The 22,632-nt window shown below is 32.7% G+C and overlaps 2 long non-coding RNA genes and 1 pseudogene across 4 annotated transcripts; 1 reads left to right on the top strand and 2 right to left on the bottom strand.

The window, feature by feature from the left end:
- The first annotated feature begins 10,375 nt into the window (after positions 1-10,375).
- LOC146909984 (pterocarpan synthase 1 pseudogene) lies at positions 10,376-11,801 on the top strand (annotated as a pseudogene). The gene has a single exon (XR_015020435.1). The product of XR_015020435.1 is annotated as a pterocarpan synthase 1 pseudogene (transcript).
- Positions 11,802-19,497: 7,696 nt separating this feature from the next.
- LOC146909983 (uncharacterized) lies at positions 19,498-20,359 on the bottom strand. Of its 2 annotated transcripts, none has more exons than XR_015019871.1 (4): positions 20,208-20,359; positions 20,034-20,149; positions 19,779-19,912; positions 19,498-19,670 (listed from the first exon to the last, which is right to left on the bottom strand). It is a non-coding gene; the product is annotated as an uncharacterized LOC146909983 (long non-coding RNA). The 2 variants fall into 2 exon arrangements; XR_015019870.1 differs by having other exon boundaries at positions 19,498-19,667.
- Positions 20,360-20,729: 370 nt separating this feature from the next.
- LOC146909982 (uncharacterized) lies at positions 20,730-21,886 on the bottom strand. The gene is made up of 3 exons (XR_015017503.1): positions 21,479-21,886; positions 21,267-21,376; positions 20,730-20,864 (listed from the first exon to the last, which is right to left on the bottom strand). It is a non-coding gene; the product is annotated as an uncharacterized LOC146909982 (long non-coding RNA).
- Positions 21,887-22,632: the final 746 nt, after the last annotated feature.

Raw genomic sequence — 22,632 nt, 5'->3', positions numbered from 1 at the left:
GACTAACAGTTTTGCTGTTCTTGCCGGCAAAAAGGGTGTAGCCAAGCAAGAGCAACAAAAACGCCTTCACACAGGTGGGCCTAATACGACTCAGCTCCTGCTCCTCCTCCTGTGATAAATCCTCCCCCAGCAAATGGTTGCACCTATTCAACAGGTAGTCATACTGGTCTTTCAGGGCCGTGTATGAGACAGATGCACCAAAATCAGCCACATACCCAACCGCAGCCTCCACCGGAAACAGCAGGTGGGTCACCAGCATATCCATAGATGTGTCATGATCTAAATCCTCCTCATGAATCAGCCGTCCAGCGACTGGGATGGCTAGGAGACAATGGACATCATCTAGTGTGATGGTCATCTCCCCAACAGGCAGATGGAAACTGTTGGTCTCATGATGCCATCTCTCAGCCATGACACACACTAAACCGTGGGAGATGTTGTCGTACCCAGTCAGAAGGAGGGGCCTTAGACCCGATCTATCAACCGGTTCCCAAAACCAAGGGTTAGCATCTGCCGGCATTGGAAGGGACATGGAAGAAAGCTTCAGTTTCCTCCCGTGAGAGTTGCCTTTCATCTTACGATCCGCTTGCAACTGAAATACAACAAAAATATAATTAAATATGTTAAATAGACATGAAATAGTAAACTATAAATATTCTACGTAAAATAAACATGAAATAATAAACTATATATATTATACGTAAAATATTATACGTAGAATAAACTATATATATTATAAGTAAAATAAACTTCACATAATAGTAAAATAAACTTCACATAATAGTAAAATATCATTAAATTAAATAAAACAAATTATACTTACTCTTTTATCGTTCCAAAGCTTGCATGCCACGTGTCTACCGAAGTCCGGTAAAAGTGACAACTCGTAAGGCCCCCCTGGAAAGCCCCCATCCTCGTCATCCATAACTGGCTCTGCATGATGCTGCTCAGGATCCTGCTCAGGATGATGCTACTGAGGAGGCTGCTCAGGATGCTGCTGCTGAGGAGGGTCGACAAACTGATGCTCAGGCTGATACCCCTCCTGAAACTGATGCTGATACTCATACCCCTCCTGATAGTGATAACCCGGCTGAAATCCAGTCTGCTCCTGATAATGCTGATCCTGATACTGTGGGGGGTCCATAATCTGGGATGGACCCGTCTGTGACGTCGTTCCCGCCGCAGCATCAACAGTAGCACTGGTAGTAGCAAGACTCGTGGCCCCCACTCTCCCTCGACCTCGACCCTCCGGAGGATGTAGTGCTTGCTTCTCCCTACGGGCACTAGTAGTAGGGACCGTCCTCCCTAACTTAAGCCTATCAAGCCTCTCCTGCTCAGACATATCTGCACAAAATCAAAAAATATTTAACACATTTTCACATAATTTAGAGAGCAACATACGTGTAATCTTTAACAATACAATAACAACACTATAATGTCGACAATGACATTTGAATCCATAAACTACCACATTGCAGTCAAATTAACTATAATCAACATTAACAAACATAACTCTAACTAATTACATCACTAACAATCCAATAAAACAAAAAAATTATCATTGACACATTTCACCGAACACGTAGTGTGCATTTTTCAAACAACTATGTAATCTAGCATTTTCAAAACCCTAAACTACCACATTGTGCCCTAAACAACATCTAAACAACAATTCCTAAGTTAAATCATCACTAACAACCATAATCTTTAACATGCAAGACAATTTTTTAAAAACCTAAAAATGTTAATTTTATACTAAAATTCGAAAATTTCAACCAAAATAATGCAAAGAAGTAGTTTAATAATCACTTACTTGATATTGTGGAAGAAATTCGGTTTGAATGGCGCAAGAATGGTGAAATTTGGATTTGGGGGTGAAATTTTCGTGTTTGTGAAAAGTTGGAAATGGAGGTTCTGTGTTGCTGTGTTGGTGAAAACCAACTTAAGTAACGCTGCGCAACTTAAGTTACGCTGCGCAACTTAAGTTGCGTGACCGTTATAACTAACGCATGTTAACTTGCGTGGCGTGAGTTAACATGCGTAGGGGCGTTAAGGTAATTTACTTTGTGAATGAGCATTACTGTTTGGGTAAAGAGCAGGACTCTTTTTCAATTGCAACCATTTTCAAATGCAACAAAATTTCAATGGGTGGTTAAGTTCAAATATGCATGCTCTTTATTGGAGCCAACATACAAAGACAGGAGTGTATACTAGCAAATTATTGGAGCACATTCCTATTATTGGAGTGAACAAAGGACAATGGAAACAATAGGTAACTAAACTTCAACTAACCAATGGAAACAATCAAACAATATTAAAAAAGGGTTACTACTTAGTACCTACCTTCACAATCCAATTGCACCGTAACTTTTCATGCAATTGAAACAACTAGCATCTTTTTCTTCTTCCTTATTTTTAGCAGCGGAAGCACAACAATGTAGCGTTAGAATCAACCTTACTCTGGTATCATGTTAACAATAAAGGTCGACATAGAAAGAGAGAAGGGGGCTAGAGTTTTAATAAAATGAAGAAGTTATGAAAATTAGAGTTACAAAGAAAATATATAATAAAACATAAAAAGACAATGCTACTCAATTAGAAATATAAAGAGCTCATTAACATAAGATATGGCGAAGCTAAAAGGGGACAAATATATAGAAAAAATAAAATATATTTTTAAAGTTAATATATTAAACTTATTCCATAAACAAAGTAAATTTGCATTAATTTTTACTTATATAAAATAAAACGGCAACAAATTAAAGAAAATAAAAACGAAGGATGGGTCCTTCAATAAAAAAAAAAAAACGAAGGATGGTTAAGAAGTCAAATTTATTTATAACGGACTCTACAAAAAACAGATCATCAATATTTGTTAATATTATATCTTTTTAAACCAACAAATCCTTTGGAGTAAATTCTTTTGTCAAAAAATAAATAAATTGTTTGGAGTAGCAATATATACATATACTACTTATAAAAACTATGCTGCACATTCAATATTTATTTTTCTTTTGGGTAGCCAATGCTACTCCATTCTCATGAAACCCCCCGCCCCTGAAATAAGTTTAATAAACTACTATCTAACAAATATATATTCAAACAAATTTGATTAGAAAATATAAATATAAAATATTTGCGGGTTTGTTACTACCAAAAATAAAAAGAAAAATGAAATGTTTAAATAAGTTACACCATACACGATTTGAAGTTGAAGTATTTGTACATGGGCTTTCATTTTTTCTGAAAGGTGTACATAGACTATCATGTAAAGCGTTAAAATTAGGGAAATTTAAAAAGGGAAAGAAATACATGAAAGTTGTTTGAAATTTTGTGTTGGTATAAAAGTCCATTCAACAAATAAATATATTAAAAGTCCTACAAAAGTCCATTCAACAAATAAAATATATTAAAAGTCATACATTAGATAAGATATATGATCATAAAATATATTTATACGTGATGAACAATCTTCATGTTACAAATCAATTTTGTAGTGGTTGAGTTAGACTCAAACCAAATGGACCATCCTCAAAGGAGTCACTCGAGTCACGCTTTACATGTCTTATCTTGTGGATTTGATTGGGTTGGATGAGATTTGAGCTTCAACTGAGCTAAGCTCACGAGGACAGCTTCAACACATGTTTGTTCTAGTATTAGACTTCAAAGAATTCTTATTATATTTGAAACAAATTATAAATTATAATGAGTGATACAAACTAATTCTAAGAAACTATCAAATAATATTGTACTTGCGGTGATTACAATCTAGAAAACTAGGGTTTAGTCTTTTAAAGTCATACATTGAGAATGATCTCAATGTGCGTATTTATAACTCTCTTGGGCTTATGTTTTCCTAACTTGGGGCCCTAAGTAACTCAAGCCCCAAGTTAAGAAGCACACGTGTTAGATGCTTCTAGATGGTTTCATTGAATATTTAGCCCAAAATATGCGAAAGGTGGTTTCACCGCTAAAGGGTAAAGGCACACCCTTACAGGGGAAGACATATCCCTTGTAGAGGGCCAGTGAGCCCTTTATAGAATATTGACGGTCGACAGCCCCACAAACACGAGTCTTGGGACAAAGGCGAAGTGGTTTGAGTTAAAGGTGACAGTTCAAGAATGTTTTACCGCGTCCCACGGTGGATGCCAAATGTACTAGTACAGTCTAGAAAACTAGGGTTTAATCTGTTTAGGTCATTGCCTTGAGAATGATCTCAAGGTGTGTATTCTTTGGGCTTATGTTTTCATGACTAAGGCCCTAGGTAACTTAAGCCCCAAGTCAAGAAGCGCACTTGCTAGATGCTTCAAGATGATTTGATCGAATATTTAGCCCAAAATAGAGGAAAGGCGGTTTTGCCGCTGAAGGGCAAGGGCGCGCCCTTACAGGGGGAAGACATATCCCTTGTAGAGGGCCAATGAGCCTTTATTAGAATATTGACGGTCCAAATATTAATTATTATAAATTAAAATATTATATTTTAAAGTAGATTTTTTGTATTTGATGTGATATATGGTTCAATTTATCCTTATAAAGTTTACAACATATGTAGGAAAAATTTGATCTATATTATTGGTTTATTGTTTGAAAAAACATACGCATACTTGTTTCAAAAGAAAAATATGAAATTTGAATTCTGTGTATTAAAAAAACGTGGAATTGGAACTGACGACTCTACTAAACGTAGCCAACCAATTTTTTCAGTAGAAACTAATATCTAAAAAACTGATGAGCAGTAATTCACAATAATATGGTTCACAAAAATATCTCTGATATTGCTAGAATTCAATACACGCTTATTATAAAGAAAATACTTTTTTTTTTGAAAGATAAAGAAAACACTTATACCAACAACAAAAATAAAGAGGAAGATCTACCAAAAAAAATAAAATAAAGAGGAAGAATTCAATACACGCAATCTTGACCGGGGAACTCCACAACTAAGTGCCGTTCAGAAAAAGGGGGAAAAACCACAACTACAAGTGATGTTTTGAAAAGATTCAAACTGAAAACCTTAAAAAAATTGAGTCAAAAATAAAAACCTTAAAAAAATGGTAGAGCGTCAACAAAAGAGAGTCGGACTATTTAAGAGTAACATCACTATCCAAAATTAATAAAACAATATGTCTTTGTCATATCATAAGATGTCCCAATTTATTGATATATCTATATTATATTATGGAAAACGCTAACTTATGCCCTTAGAACACAAGATAAAGATATTAAAATAGAATTAAACAATAAATATTGTATTGAAAAATAAATTTTTAAACTTTTAAAGTTATGAATGCACAATTTCTAAAGTTAAATTTCTTTATTTAGTTTCTTATCTTGTGCCCTTAGACCATCCACAATGGTAGGGTCTTAACTATTTAAGACCCGATACCTAATAGGTACCCCCATTGTGGAGAAATTTTTTGGGGGTCTTCTAAGACCCAGGATCTCACTTAAGACCTCAATGCTTAAATGAGTCCACATTACTTTTGCTTAAAATAATCAATGTCATTGTACTGTTGCTTTTCAATTGCAATTTACCTTGGTTTTTAATGTTATTGGTGGGTCCTATTTAGACCTTTTGTTGGAGGATCTCCATTGTAGTGGTTGAGTACCTATTAGGTACTATTATTAAAAAATAATAAAAAAGTGATGCGTCCATTTAAGACCTCAAAGTTGAGGGTCTCCATTGTGGATGCTCTTAGGACACAAGTTAGTAATACATGAGTTTGCCATGATTTTTTAATTGAGTAATGATATTTTGACATCCATTTGATGACAATTTTGTTGACAACCTTATTTTTCTCACTTCTTATTGGTCAAAAACAATGGAGAGAGAAAAAGGAAGAGAGAGGATAACAACATCATGTGAGTATGAGAGAGAAAGTTGTCCAAAATTTGTCAAAAAGTGGTTGTCAAAATATCATTTCTCGTTTTCATTTATGATTATACTCTTAAACAAATTTATCTTTAAGAATGTTATATTTTTAGTGTCATTTAAAATGATAAGATTGGATTTATATTATATTTTTGGTATCAATTAAAAAGATAATATAGTTTATTACAATATAAAGGTGCAAAATAGTTATACTTATAATTTCATGAAAATAATTTTATTAAAAATCAAAACTGCATAAAAACTTTTGTTTGTAGTTTATAGGCCAAATACCATTTTTGGTCCTTTTAGTTTGACAAAATTTTCAAGTTAGTCTTTTAAGTTTCGAAAGTTTCAATTAAGTCCTTTTAGTTTGATATAATTTCCAAGTTAGTCCTTTAAGTTTCAAAAGTTTCAAATATGTCATTTTAGTTGATAAACTATTTCACCGTGACCGTTTCAAAAGTTTCAAATAGGTCCTTTGAGTTTGAAACTTTTGAAACTTAAAGGACTAACTTGAGAATTCTGTCAAACTAAAATGACCTATTTGAAACTTTTGAAACTTAAAGGACTAACTTGTGAATTCTGTCAAACTAAAAGGATCTAATTGAAACTTTCGAAACTTAAATGACTAACTTGAAAATTCTGTCAAAATAAAAGGACAAAAAATGATATTTGGCCTAGTTTTATACATTATGCCCATGTGAACGTTAGTTTTAATAAAAAGATTGGGGTTTTTACTCCTATCTCTTTCTTTTTTTTTTAAAAAAAAAAAACTAAAAGAATATATTGAAAGACCTACCCTTGATACAAAGTGTGAAGAATACAAAAATAATTACAAATCACAATTCCAAAATCTAAGACCAAGGCCAAACCAAAAACAAACTAACACGAAACCATATATAACCTACAAACAAAAGAGAAGACCCTAACATAAAATAGGATGTGTCCATCAATGATAAATCTCAACTTTAGATTCTTTGAGCGATGTTTTGAGCTAGATCCTCCCTGTTTGTATTACCTCGAAATATAATAGTATAAGTTTATCTTAGGGAAGATAAAAATAAAGTCAAATGCATCTAAATGTCCTTTAAGTTTTTCGTTTTTCCCAAAGTGATCCTTTAAGTTTCAAAAGTCTCAAACAAGTCCTTTAAGTTTCAAAAGTCCCAAACAAGTCCTTTTAGTTTTTGAATCGTTTCAAACAAGTCATTTTAGAGGATGATGGTGATGATTCAGATGAAAGCAACAAAGAGCATTATCCACCATTTGTCATACCTAAAAAGATGACTAATTTTAAGTGGGTGTTAGGAGCCATATTTGGTACCAAAGATGAGTTCAAGGAAGCAATTACCAACTATGCTATCTACAATAGGACTTGTTTGAAACGATTCAAAAACTAAAAGGACTTGTTTGAGACTTTTGAAACTTAAAAGACCACTTTATAAAAAACGAAAAACTTAAAGGACCTTTAGATGCATTTGATCTAAAAATAACTTAAAAACATAGTGAAGCGAGTCAAATAATAATAAAAGAGATTCGATATCAAGAAAAGTAAAAAGTAAAAGAGATATATAAAAATAGAAAGAAATCAAAGACATTTTAAATTTTAATCCTGCCATGTCACATATGGCATGCTATTTTGGTTTTATGACAAAATGGCACCAAACATTTTTTTTGACCAGAAACTGTCACCTATGTTGAAATGTAGAAACATATAAAACAATATCAGTATCTTAAAGAATATATCTATGAAGCTCCGATACGGATACGGATACGGGTACGATACGATACGGGTACGCGAATACGTCAAAAATTTGAAATTTAGGATACGATACGGCTTGGATACGTTTACAATTTTTTTTAATATATATATATATTAGACATAAACGCACAAAAAATAAATAGCGTGAAATCTTAAAACTAATTACACCAAGTCAAAATACAATGGACCATTCACCAACTAAGATAGCATCCTTTAAACCAAAACATACCATATAAACAACCTGCACCATGATGATACTAAGGTAGTATGAAGATAGTCACCCTTTTCAAGTAATGGTCAATATAATGATCCCAATTTACAAAAATTAATACTTGTGATCAAAATACAAATAAAAATTTCAAATAAAAATTAAATTAAATTAAATCATTCGTATACTTCTGGGATACGTATCCGGGAGTATCCTTAACGTATCCTTAAGGTATCCAATATATTTTTAAATAAAAATTAAATTAAATCATTCGGATACTTCTGGGATACGTATCCGGGAGTATCCGCGGAGTATCGGTATCCGATACGTATCCGACACGGGTACGGCACCATTTTGAAGTATCCGGGCTTCATAGGAATATATATATGAAACAATGTCAGCAAGCAATTTTATTTTCTTGCGTTACTCTTTTTTTTTTAAAAGGTCAAAAGATGATATATAATTTTTTGATCAAGTAAAAAATGGATTATATTAACACCGTTAAGACAATCTTCTCAGCACTAGGTGTACCGAAAAACTTCTATAAAAAACAAGCAGCTCACACGAAATACAACAAGTGGCTAGCCAATGCCTAAACACGAGAATGGACTAGACCACCACAAGTGTTCGCCAAAAACAAAGAAAACCTTATTGGCTTTCAACCACCACAAAGAATGATATCTTACTTTGTCTGGTAGATGACCTATAAAACATTCCTTCTGTTTAAATAATATATTATTTCTTTCATTCCATAAAACCCAAACAGTAATAAGGAGCCAAACAAGCTGAAGAAAATACCACCTCGATTTCAAACCAGCACAAGATGTACTAGAAACGACGCACCAAAATCACAACAACAACAATCAGTCAACTTTACTGTACAAACTGCATGAAACAGACACAAGCAAGATTAAATGACAGCAGAAAAACACAAAATAGGATTAAGCCTCCAAAATTGATGATCATAATTGAAAGTAACATATTTCGACTTTAACCACCAGAAGGATTGAAGCTTAACCCCTTTCACACAATGCTTGAATGTTTTCCTGTTTGTTCTGAAAAATGCACCGATTCCGCTCTTTTCAAATGACCTAAACTACAACGATCCAAATAATATGACGGGAATATCTAACTTTATCTAGGCACTACTTGTGATTATTTTTTTTTTTTTTAATATTAATCTGAGTGTTTAGGCGGATACTAACGTGTCCGTTTTTCTATGTTTTTTCATTGCGTTTAATTGTGATGTTAAAGCAGAAATCGTAATGTTAAGACATATACTAACTGTATTATTCTTAATCTTATCTAGGCACTTTCACCTTTTTTAATTTTTTTATTGTTACTGAAGGTGATAATTTCATGTGCTTTGGCAAGCGTTGGTTTGTTATTGGGCTACTACTAGTTCGACAATATTCTCAACTCAGAATAGGAATTAAGGTTCATTTGGTTCACTGGAACATTATTTGTTGAGATAGGAATAAAGGTGGTTTAGGTGCTCCGAAGTCTAAATTTTTACTCATAGGAAAATGACTTTGAAGCTTAAGACAAATCAATAAGGATCGGGGTTAAAGATTTTATCCCTGGGATTGAACATGGTCATATGAAGCATGGACTCCGACACAGACACCTGACACGATATTGATATAGACACTTTAACTCCGCTAGAGTAAAAATATAGGACACTAGCACTGCTACATATATGTTAATTAATTTATAGACAGTCTTAACTGAAAATCAAAATACATATATAATTAAGCATTTAACCTGAGCAAATTACTTCATTAGAAAAAGTTCTAAAACAAGATATCATAGTATTTGACCTTTATTTATTGATCTACATATACAACTCTTGTATCTACGGTATGTAGAAGCAAGAGAGAAAAAAACGTATTAGATATTTGTTTGAGTTGTCCGACACGGCTCGAATGAGTGTTATATAGATGTCGGACATTGGTCCTAGAAGTTTTGAATTAAAGTAAAAAACAATTTTATTTAGGACACAAATTTTAATTGTCCGATACATGTCATAGGAATGTCGGACTACCGCGACACAGCTAGGGTTAAAGGTGGTCCTTGATTCATAGACATGGTCTTGTTGGTGGCAGAGGTAGGTAAACAGTATAATCAACAACACCTCATAGTTTTTGGAATCAAGTCCATAATCTGACTTTATTACCTTATATTTGAATCTGTTTTAAAAACAAAATATTAAAAAAAAATTATGAAAACTTGAAACAATACTATCATATCCGGAATTGATTATTTCCATGATCTCATCTCATGCATGCAATGCCGCATTTTCTCAAGGCTTGTTATTCCGTGACTACAACAAAATCAAAAAATAACGACGAAACGTATAAGTAAAATATTTTGGTTTGATTTTTTAATCCTTACAATTTTGAATTCAACTTTTATCCTTAGACCGGCATCATATGTATCGGATATATACATATATACTATACAGTATGAGGTCACTCTCCTAAAGTCCAAATACTTTTCATAGCTCCAACCGTCTATAAATACAATCCTTTTTCTCCTTGGAATTAGGCATCACTAACAAATTACAACCTAGCCAATATTATTACTTCACCTATTCACAAATATATCACTATGGCTAACTCCAAAACCGTATTATGCCTAACCTTCTTCACAACCTTTCTCTTTTCTTCCTTTGTTAACGCCACTTACTACCAAAATATTTCTCCATCATACCTTGGTTTCAAACAAGAGAAACTCACTCACATCCACTTTTTCTTGCATGACATTGTTTCTGGCCCAACGCCTACCGTAGTCATATCAGCTGAATCACCCTTAAACGGTAAATCCAAATCACCCTTACCATTTGGCTCCATAGTTGTTTTGGAGGACCCACTAACCGTTGGACCTGACCTTAAATCCACACAAATTGGAAAAGCACAAGGTTTTTACCTAACAGTGTCTCAAGAAGCTGTGCTTGAATTGGAACTTGTTATGGGAATGACCTTTGCGTTTACAGAAGGGAAATTCAACGGTAGCACGCTTAGCGTGTTAGGGCGCAACACAATTGGTGCCCCTATTAGGGAAATGCCAATTATTGGTGGAACTGGGGAATTTAGATTCGCACGTGGCTTTATTCAGGCAAAAACTCACTCGGTTGATTTACATATAGGTGATGCTCACGTGGAATATAATGTTTACGTGTTTCATTATCCTTCCACGTCAACATCTGAAGAAGTTTTTGCAGACGGAAGTCGATTCATGACTGAACCTTTGCTTGGCAAAATATAGTTTTTCTAAGGTGAAAACTTAAGTACAATATATACTATGAATAATGTTTGTGCTTGGTGTTATGCTTCGATCATAGCATAACACATGTGTGTCCATGCTGTGATTGAAAATACTGCCTAAGACTTTTTCAGTATGGTATTTAAGTTTTTCTTCGATTTTTAATAATTTTTATCTATAAAGCTATATATTTTTCACACTTGTAGCTTACTATCTGGACTTGTTTTGTGTGTTAATATTTAAATTTGTACGCTAGTATAGAAGGTGATACAAGTTTTATAAATTTATAACACAAAAATAAGTTTGAAAACTAGACTACAAGTGGAGAATAATTCCAAAGACTAAGTTAAAATTGTAAAAAATGAATAAAGATGTTTGTCCTATCCTAGTTTTTTTTTTTTTTTGACAAAGTCCTATCGTAGCTAGAGTTCAATGTTTTAATATAAGCTGCATGTGTGGCAAATAATGTGCCGGCAAATATTTTATACTGTGAGATGTTTATGGTTGTTTGTTTGTAATTGGAGTCGGAAAATCAATGGTAACGATGTAAGATGTATGTGCAATTTGTAAATTTTCCCTTTCAATATGTGGGTAAAGTCCATATACATCTATAGAAAAAATTAAAGTCCATGTCCATGTACTATTTGCCAAATTATTGGTGTTATTATTTACAATAAAAAAGGTGCTTGCTGTTTTTAGCATTTTGACTTTAGTTTACTTTATGGAGATCAATCTGAATCTGTACTCGTGAGCTTAGCTCAGTTGGTATGGACAAATGTATAAAATATGCAAGGTCCGGGGTTCGAACCCCGGCCACCACAAAAAAAAAAAATCAATCTGAATCTTCTTCATATCGATGATTTAAAAATTAATTCAGAATTTTATTCTTTGTAAAGTATGGAAGTTCATGACAGTGTATATCGAGAAAATCTTGTGTGGACCAGGACCAAAAATTTTGGTTTGGTCACACACACAAGAATTTGTCTTCTCTCTCTTCTCTTCTCTCTTCTCCATTTTCTCTCTCTTTTCTCTTCTCTCTCTTCTCTCTTCTCTCTTTGTGTGTGACCAAACCAAAATTCTTGGTCTTGGTCCACACAAGTGTTTCTCGTGTATATCTAAGCACTTGTTGTACGGGCAATATTGCTAGCACTTATTTTAAGATTTGATTGTAAAGTATGGAAGTTCATGACAGTGTATATCTAAGCACTTGTTGTACGGGCAATATTGCTAGCACTTATTTTAAGATTTGACTAATTGACTTAATTAGGTTTTTGCTTTAGACTTGAAATGAACGAAAATATATCCATGCCTATAAAAGTTTGGAGATAAATAAGTATCATAATTTAAATATAAATGATGTTTCACAAAATAACCCATCCCTCCTATTTGTGGAGCTCTGTTTGTATATATGTAAATCGGATTAAGTTAATTTCAACAAATTCTCTATGATAGCTTATGTAAAAAATAGTTTGACCATATTATCTCTTTGAGTATAGAAATAATTTTACACGAGTACAATTTGATTAATTCATCCACATATGTCACTAAAAATAGCTCTTCGATTAACTATCAATGAGTTATTATAAAGAGATACAAAAAGTTAAAAGAAATTAACTTCAAAAGTTTTTCAAGAACAAACACTAATTTCTATCATTTTTTTCATTCTCTTTGCATGAATAAGAGAGTTGCTAGAGTGATAAAAAAAAATATCAGTGATGCTATTTAACACGAGAGAAAAATTCACGAGTTGTCATGAATAATTTCCAACCATCAGATTTGCTATTTACTTGAAAACATGGGGTGGCAGATTAAAAAATGGTCCCGCTATAATTAAAAAAGGGGTCCCACATTCATATTTGTGTGTGTCGTGATCCTGTCGGGTTGTATTATTTCGGGAAATGCAGCATTTTCCAAAAAACATTTCTGATTGCTCTTATAGCAATCTCCAATTTCTCTCATTTAATTTATTCTCTCAACTAACTTAATGATAATGACTCCTCAAAGTGTTTTCAATGTGTAATCCTAGAATCTCACCAAAAAAACTCAACTTTTACCGTAAAAGTTCATTCTTGTGTTCTCTCAAGATTACACAACAAAAGATGAAAGAATGCAAATAAATCATATATATGTAAAAAGATGCTTTGAAGATATATAATTGGACAAGAGGGCGAAGATGACCACGAGGATCATGGTTAGAAAAATAAATTCATTAGTAGAAAATTAATATAATAATAATAATAATAATACTTGCACCAGCTCATTCATGTGGAAAAATAATAATCAAGGATTTGATTTTTTAAACTAGGAAAGTCTTTGGGGTGACCTCAGTCTTCGTTGTTACTTGATAAATATTTTATTTTATTCCTCCCAACTTAGATAAGAACCGTTGAATTCAAGATCAGTTTTTTCCTCAAATAACATTTTTTTTTTTGAGTGGACGGTTCCTCAAATAACTTATACTGATGATTTGAAATTTAAGTTAAAATATGATATGATTGCAATAATTTGATGTCGTTTTGTATACAGTTGTTGCATTATCTATGATTCAGTCGCATGCATGCTCGCAACGTGTAGTATGAGAAATGTAAACTATCATTTTTTTATTTATTGAGAGGTACGGCATTGGATGCATACCAGAAATAGTTAAGACTTAGTTTTACAAAAATCAAGCGAGAATTCAAAGCACACAATGGGGAAAAATGATAAAACTTTTACACAGCCATTTAGTCATAAATCATTGTTTATATGACTTTTAGATTATAAGACAAAAGTAAAAAAATGATAATTAATGATTGAACAATTATGATTAATTGATAAAAATCTTTAAAAAAACTCAATGAATGTGTCCATTTATTCTTAGTTTTCTATTATGTTTTGTTGCGGTTTCATATTATAGGTTAAAGAGGATCCACTCAATTAAACTGTAAAAAATAAAGAAATAAAATGAACCCCTCAACCATAGCTCCGTTAGGGTTACACACATGCATGGTGGCCTTGTTGAATATTTCCCAACCATGTGTTGGCCTTTTCTAGTTTCTCATAAGTTGCTTTTCCAATCGCGGTGTTGGCTTTTTTATCTCTCTCTTTTTTCAAGTTTTACTTTCACTTTTGTGTCTGTGCTAGTAGTAGATTCAAGATCAATCTTCTTAATTTGTTTTGACTTTTGAGTTAGGAGGTTTTTGAAAATTTTTGTGATCTTCTATAAATGGAAAGGCACAAACCAGCTACCCATGAGTTGGAGGAGGACAATGAGATCAGAGTGAGAGCAGAAGAGATAGGCAAACAAACATGAGAGTTTCAACCGAACCTTGGTTGGTAAGATTTGAGACATCCAAAAAACATAAGGGCTTTTAATCAGACGATGAACCAATCCTAGTTGAAGAATCCAACCGTGACCTAAGATCTACTCCATGTGACTTTAAATAGAGCTCCCACAAATAAACGGTGAGATTGAACGAAATGTTAACTAGTGCCCCGGACATTATAGTTAAGGAGAGTAATATAAAAATTTTACATTGGAAATTGATGAAAAGTGGAATGTTCCTCCTTATAAAAGTCAAAACGTTGTTGTTTTTAATAGAAAATTTCTTTTTTTAACTTTCTTAACTTGTGCCCGGGAGCACAAGTTAACATGACCATTAAATTAATCAATCTTGCGCTTGATATCGATTTTTTATTTAAAAAAAAAGGGTTTTTGTAACATCTAAAAACTCGATGAAGTCTAAAAGTGTTTTTTTTGGTAAGGGAGAGAATTAGAAAAACAAAAAATATTTATTTTTCAAATTTCTTGATTTGAAGAGGAAGAATCCTATTTTAACCTTTGTTTTTTGTTTTAATTTTTGGGTTTTAATTCCTGAATATTCTTTTTTTAACTAAAGTAATATTTGAATTTTCCACATTAATTAGTATCATAATGTTTTTCCTCTAAAAAAAATTACATGGATAGTTTTTTAAGAGTTAAATCAAGGAACTTTTATGCAATACTGTATGTGCTATTTTGTTGTTACTCTAAAAAAAACAGTATTTTTATATTTTTTATTTTGAAAATGTGTAAAAAAACTGTTTTAAAAATAAAAATCTTTTTTTTTGTGAGAGAAACGACAAATACAAGACCTAAATCACTGAACATAAGTCTTGTCCTTCACTCCTTCAAAGGATTATTCTGGTACAGTTAAATTATTTAAAGACTTCATAATGTATAGTGAGTAAAACACCCTCCATTGATAATGGAGGGTAAATAGTAAAGATTATTCTCCGGCATTATCAATGGTATTTATTTTATGAGGAATGATATTTTGACAATCAATTTTCAACAACTTTTGTGACAACTCTCTTTCATACTCTCATTATACCTTTATTCTCTCTCTTCCTTTTTCTCTCTCTATTGTTATTGTCCAATAAGAATGGAGGAAAAAAGTTGTCCCTAAAAAGTTGTTGAAAATTGGATGTCAAGATATCATTCCTCTTATTTTATAGTTAGGGGTGCAAATAGTAAAGATTCTAAGTGGGTGGATTTATGATTTAGGATTCCCTATTATTAGGTATTTTAGAAATGCACCTCCCTTTTTTCTCTTCTCTATTTTTATTTTATTTTGCATAATAGTTGGTAACCAATATTTGATTATGATCTTCTTCCTCCTTGTTTGTGACTTGAGGGGTTAATAATATGAAATTTGCTACACAAATTTGAATTCAGATATGAACCAAACAAATCACATCTTATCTATTGTAACCGATTCCCATGAATTTAGAAGAAAACATTGTAGAGAAATAGGAAATTGCAAATTGATTTTACGCCTCTTTAGAGCTCAAATTAACTTAAAACTATTTCTACCAAATATGTAGGATGTACTCTTAGATTTTGAATGCCGCCGAGAACGCGTCGATCATGCTCATATAGCTCAGGTTATGGCCAAATTAGTGATAGTGAAGTAGTATAACCGTCACAAAAATTGATTTATGTTGCACTAGATTCCATATTTTCATGGTTTTGAGTTTTAAACTTGTCAAAAACTTATCTAAATGACTTGAATCAGAATTTTAATCAACAAACTCAACCTAGCGGACATTGGAGCTACTATTTAAACATAATTAGACTCAAACTTTGTGTACCTTACTTTGGCCATCCAAAATCTGTGAGGTTTGACAACAAAACTAAAATGCTCATAACTTAGTCAACCAAACTCGATACCATTTGTTGGTGAACGGCAGTAGAAAAAGAATTATAATTTAGTATCTCCCTCATTATTCAAAATTTACTCTTTAAGATACGAAAACATAATTTCTTCCCTGTTTCTAAGTCTTTTTTAGAAACCTAGTCATGACCATTGTTATTGTTCCTCTTCAATGTTTGAGATTCAAATATAGAGTGACCAATCTCTTTCGTGATCATGAATAATTGTCATTGAATTAAAGACCTGTAATCAAATTAAAATTCATTGATTTGAAAATTAGTGTTCGTGATCAAAATTCATTAATCACCTCGCGAGGGGGCGGATCTAGACATGATGGTTTGGTGTGGCAAAATTATAAGACAAACTACTTAGTGTATATTTGATTTATAATACGATATATATATTAGTAATGCAAGAATAAAACAAAAAAAGCACTACAACAAAATGGTTAAAGCAAGTCAGTTTATCCTCTGTGCCCTCAGGTTTGAATCCCTTCCAACACACTTTTTATGATTTTCTTCTTAAAATATGATTTCTTAAAAAAAAGGACACTCTACCACTGAGCCGCGCGTTGATTTGTGAAATATTATCCAATTATTTGATATATATTATATTTTCGGTTTGTTAAATTAAAAAAAAATTATTGGGCAATAATCTGGTGTGGCAACTGCCACACCATGCCTTATGGTGGATCCGCCCCTGCACCTCGCGTCCCTCATTCCTTGTGAGACTTTGTGAGAGGGTAGAGCTTCCATGCTAGGAAGTAAATCGACCAAGTTGAGGGCTCTTCCCACACAAACTTGGGCCAAGTCTTTGGGTTAGGTGTTATATGATTTTAGTATGATTTCTCGACATTCACTACTACAAAATACCCCCTTTAATAGCACTTATTTTGGCTCTTAATAGCGCTTCTCAAGCGCTAAGAAAGCCCCCGCTATAAAAGGTCAGAAGCCTGTAATAGCGCTTTTAAAACGCTATTAAATTGTAATGTTTCAATAGCGCTTTCAAAAAAGCGCTAATATAGCCTTATTTTTGTGCTATTTTAAACAGATGATTCTTAGCGTTTTTCAAGAAGCGCTAACTTATCTATCCCCCTTTAATAGCACTTTCAGAAAAGCGCTAATAAAAGTCCCTATTTTTTTTTAAAAAAAATTACATCAACAACTAAAAGCATCATAATAAGATACTGACTAGACAAAAATATATACTTATTAGAAACAGTAGTCATCCATTAATACTTGTCAAAAATAAGGTCATCCATTAATAGAAATGAACGATAATATGTTGATAAGAAACTTAATTACAAATGACATCTAATGTACACTTAAATAAAAATGCAAAGTCCGTGCACAATACGTATATGTGAAGTATTATGAACGACCTAAAGTAACTAACAAAACCTTGGATTTTTTTTTGCAATTTTCCATACAAATTGGAACCTCCCGACGAACGATGACTCCAATGTAACTAACAAAACCTTGACTTTCTTCCCCAATTGGTTGACCTCGAGCATTCTAACGAACCTGAAATAAGATTGCACGGTATACAAAATGAATTCAGCAATCCATCAACAAAACCTCAAGTTGTTCTTATAGGATAAAGGTATAATTGCTTATCATATAAGTGCTTATGTACAAGTTATTTTTTTAATAAATGATAAAATAAAGTCAAACTATTTTTATATAAACTATAAGTTGTTCTTGTAAGCTATCAAGGAAAGCTTATGTACATGCATAAGCTATTTCTATAAGTTTTCACTAACAGTCTCACTAAAAGATTGCATATTACCTATTAATACTCATCTTCATTCTAGATTTAGTGGGTGGTCCCTAATATGTGTATCAATCTTGGCCAGAATATATAAGTACTTATAACCACAATCAACATTTAAAACTACTTATAACCACAAAACACAAAAACAACTATTTAACTTAGACAAATATTCAATGGTGTGAAGACTTAGACAAATATTCAATGGTGGTCCCACTAATTCATTTCTATTCATTTAAGTACACTTAACAGGCCATAGTCTTTTAACTTCTTTGGATTAATCATCATTAATTAATGAACAATTATGCATCATATATTTAATTCACAAAATCAATACAATAATAATATAAATAACCACCACCAAAACAATTCAAAATGTATGATTTGATCAATATTTTGAAATTCATTCACTCATTTAATTTATATTATCTATAAGTCATATATCTTTTTTTTTAAGGATAACGCATATATCTAGAAAGACCCTTCATGGTATGGTTTAACATGGTATGGTTTAACATTTTAAGAATAGCAACGTGATTTTCCTCAAACCCCAAATTTATTCTTTAACTCACTTATAGATGAAAATATAAAAATATTAATCACTTGATATTTAATTTAGTTTTAGATTTAGGCAAAACCAATCTTACAAAATCAATTACTTCAAACTCAATTTTTGTCACTTATGTATTCCTCTGTTTTCATTCTTTAGTGTGCATATTGTAGATGACATTCACATGATAGAACAAGAAGGGTCATTCTTTATCTCATACACAGGGTAATGAGGAACACTAGATACATAAGGCCATGCCATAATTGGCTCTACTTTATTGCTTGTAGAAATCACAACACAAGCATGATAGTGATTCTAGGCATCCTCAAAGAGCACCCTTTGAATGTTGAACAAAGACTTGGAAATTTGGCTCTCGGTTTGGTGGATAGTATGAAAAATGATGGATGTAAGCCAAACGTAGTAAACCGGAACGGTTTGATATCTAAGTTTGCGGACAGTGTTAACAAAGCAATGGTGGGCACTTATATGCAATAAGAAAAATAGAGAACACTTAAATGCAGTAAAACATAAAAAGAATTATCACCTATAATAGTAGGTTAATTTTTATGGCTCATGGTGAACTATATGTTTTGATGGTTCACTTATACTCCACCTTCATTTTCCTGTGCACCAATTTTGATTTGTTTTTTCCTTTAAATCATTTTACTTGACCATACATACATACCTTGACTACAAGAATTAATTGCAATTGTGTAAACTTCTGAAGATCCCTTTATATTATATTGTTGTATCATCTTATTATACACTTCACGTGCTCGTTCAACCTATTGAAATGTCATCATTGTTAAGTATTACATACATTTCATGAAACATAAGAATTACTCCAAAAAATAGATTTTCATCCTAGAGGGAAATGGAGGAAGAAAGATCCACACCTGACCAACCTTTGCACATGCCTTCATCAATGTGCCAAAAGTTACGTGGTCTGGTACAATAGGTTGTATTTCAGCTTCCATTTCTGCTATCACATCAAAGGCACGAGCCATTGCTCCCGACTGTGCACATGCAGCTATAAGTGCATTGAAAACGACACGATCTGCCTTCACATTCTACTGCATAAAAATATTTCATCAGTATGTACTATTAACAATTGTAAGAGGAACTCGACAAATGCCGGTGACACAATATTTTATTAGAAAAAGATGCTGCAAATATTGTACCTTTGACCTCATTATCCCATAAGCACCAAATGCTTTAGCTACTTGACCAGCTCTAGCACAACCATCAATAAGTGCCGTGCCCCGTAGGTATGAACGTTAGGTTCCACTCCAGAATTAACCATCTTGTGAAACACCTAAGCATGCATATATATTAACATTTTTTACTACATATGGATTTAGAGAAAATATAATTAAATATAATAATATCATGCTAGGGTAAATTAATTAACAAATCCAAGAAGAGAGGCATTGTACTTCAAACATTAGATCAACTTTCCCACTCTTGCCACAAGTTGATATTAGAGTGGTATAAAGTTTGCAATTAGGATCTAGTCGAGCATCCTTAAGAAGTTGAATAACTTGGAAAGCCCCTGAACGCACATCACAAATGTCATGCACTGGAAAGGTGGAAAAGAAAGAACCGTTTACCTTCTGAATCTTGGGAGCTTGCACACACTGACATAAGCTTATTAAATGTACTCAATGTTGGATTTGGAATAAGCCTAACATAATCAAAGGCGTCATTTACGGCTTTTTGTTTCTTGCAGATGTTGAAAAACTTGGCATGATAAACCTATAACCAGTGAATATGACACGTAAGAGAAATTCAAAATTAAAGAACAGAATAGCCGGAAACAACCATAAAGAGCACCCTTTGAATATCCATATGGATGAAACTCTTTGAGCCAAATTTCCAAGTTTTTGTTTAACAATTAATATGGATGAAACTCTGCATTCAAATATAATCCAAAACACCGTGGAACTCAGATTTATGGAACATGATGATAATGTATGAAAAAAATTATAGCAACAGAACATTCTAAAGTCTCTAATTCTTGTATAGGAAAACAAAAAACCAACAATCTCTAAACACTAAATCCTAAAAACTCTAAAATACAAGCATAGCAGTTAAAAGGATGGCCATCAAACTTCACATAATGAGAAAATTAAATAAGAAGGAATAATTTACAATTATTAATCACACAGATCAGAGACTCACGTATAATAGAAATCGACTGCAGCTTTCTTTTTTAATATTGTTCGTGTTTCACGGGTCAAAGTTGTAGAAGAGAACTCAACAAGGACCTGCAATTGTTACCCAAAACAAGTTAATAAGCTGAACCATAACAATCTTTTGTCACCTAAAACAAGTTAACAAGGACCTGGTCCTTACCACTTATACAAATCCAATTTAACTAATTATATAGTACAATCGTGAGTGTACCAAAGGTTATTTCACGTTACTCTATAGTATAATCTGATACTAAACTTCACATATAGCCTATTGATCTATCATTCCATGGAAGACACAACTAATGATTTTTTTTATTACATAGTCTCATAAATAAAGATTCATAAATAAAGATGCAGCGCGCAAATGGGTAAAACCAAAACTTCAGAAAACCACACAAACAATATATCCATCGTTAATAAAAAAACCACAATAATTATTATTCAAATCTGAAAAAACCAAACCAACAATCGTACCAGTCTTCAAATTAGAAAGATGTTTAAGACCCTTCTTTTGGAGCAATGAATCACCACCACACATCGACGCGGTCGCCGTGCTTTCCAATTTGTTGACGAAAACCCTAAATCTTAGGAAAAGGAACAAAAAGGAAATTAAAAATGAAGAATGATGGAGAACATAAGTGAGAAGACGAGATAAAGTAGATTGGAAAGAAAAGAAGTGGATCTACCTTCATCGTCGCGGTCATCGTCCTTCTTCGCGAGCTAATGAGTCATCGCCGAAGTTGAATCTCAGGGATTTAAGAAAGATGGGTTGAACAAGGATATCAATGGAGAGAAAAAGGTTGTTAGGGTTCATGTGAGTTCGACAGGGAGAAGAAGAAGCAAGAGTTCAAGGAGGAAGAAGAGACATGGAAGAGGAATGGTGAAAAGGGTTTGCTAGCGACCATGTGTGAATAACGTGATTCTCAAAAGCTAACTAAATAAATTAACATATCTGTCTTTGTTTTTTTAATTTGACAAAAGTCATAACATAGCGTTTTATCAAAAGCGCTAACACATGCAGGTAGGCTAGCATAGCGTTTTACTAAAAGCGCTAATAAAGGAGAAGGTTTCATAGCGTTTTCCTAAAAGCGCTAAAAAAGGGAGAAGGTTTCATAGCGTTTTCCTAAAAGCGCTATTTATCCCCTCTTTGTGGGATTTTTTATAGCATTTTTCTGTAAGCGCTATTAAATTGGCGCTATTAAAACTAAAAATTGTAGTAGTGATTTAAAGAGAAAATACTTTTTTTTCCTAGCATCGTTTCAAATTACTAATATCTTTTTCTTAAACTATTAACGTGACAACGATATTTACTAGAAAAGAATAATTTTTTTTATATGATTTGTGATATTATTATATTGTTGTGCCTATGTTGATTTTGTGTGGTGTATTTCATATGATGATGAATATATGCATGTAAATGAATGTCAAAAATGTTTTTCACGTGTGTAATAAAAATATTGTGATCATTAATACGTTGGCATGAAATATATGAGTATGATCATTCATAAAAACATAATCCTTGTTGTTTTCATGATCTTAGTGAATGTTGAATAAATGAATATTATGTATGGTAAAGGAATTATAAATTGATCATAGCATGATCTTCGTGAGATTGTGTATAATAAGATTTGATACATCGTTTATGTCATGCATTATGTAGGGTGCATGATAGGGTTTTGTGCGAGTTTCCCTTATAACCATTTAGGTGACATATATGCTTATGCCTCTTGTATGTTATTCTCTCAAGTACGGAGACTTGTGTATTACTTCCCTCTGGGACGTGGTGAGTAGGTCCATATGAATCTTTGATGTTCTAAATTTGTTAGGTACGGAGAAATAG

The sequence above is a fragment of the Medicago sativa genome, chromosome 7, assembly GCF_051527215.1.
Source record: "Medicago sativa cultivar Bolivia chromosome 7, Bolivia_mono, whole genome shotgun sequence".
NCBI lineage: Eukaryota > Viridiplantae > Streptophyta > Magnoliopsida > Fabales > Fabaceae > Medicago > Medicago sativa.
Note: the sequence above shows the minus strand (reverse complement) of the source record. Positions and strands in the feature narration are given on the sequence as shown.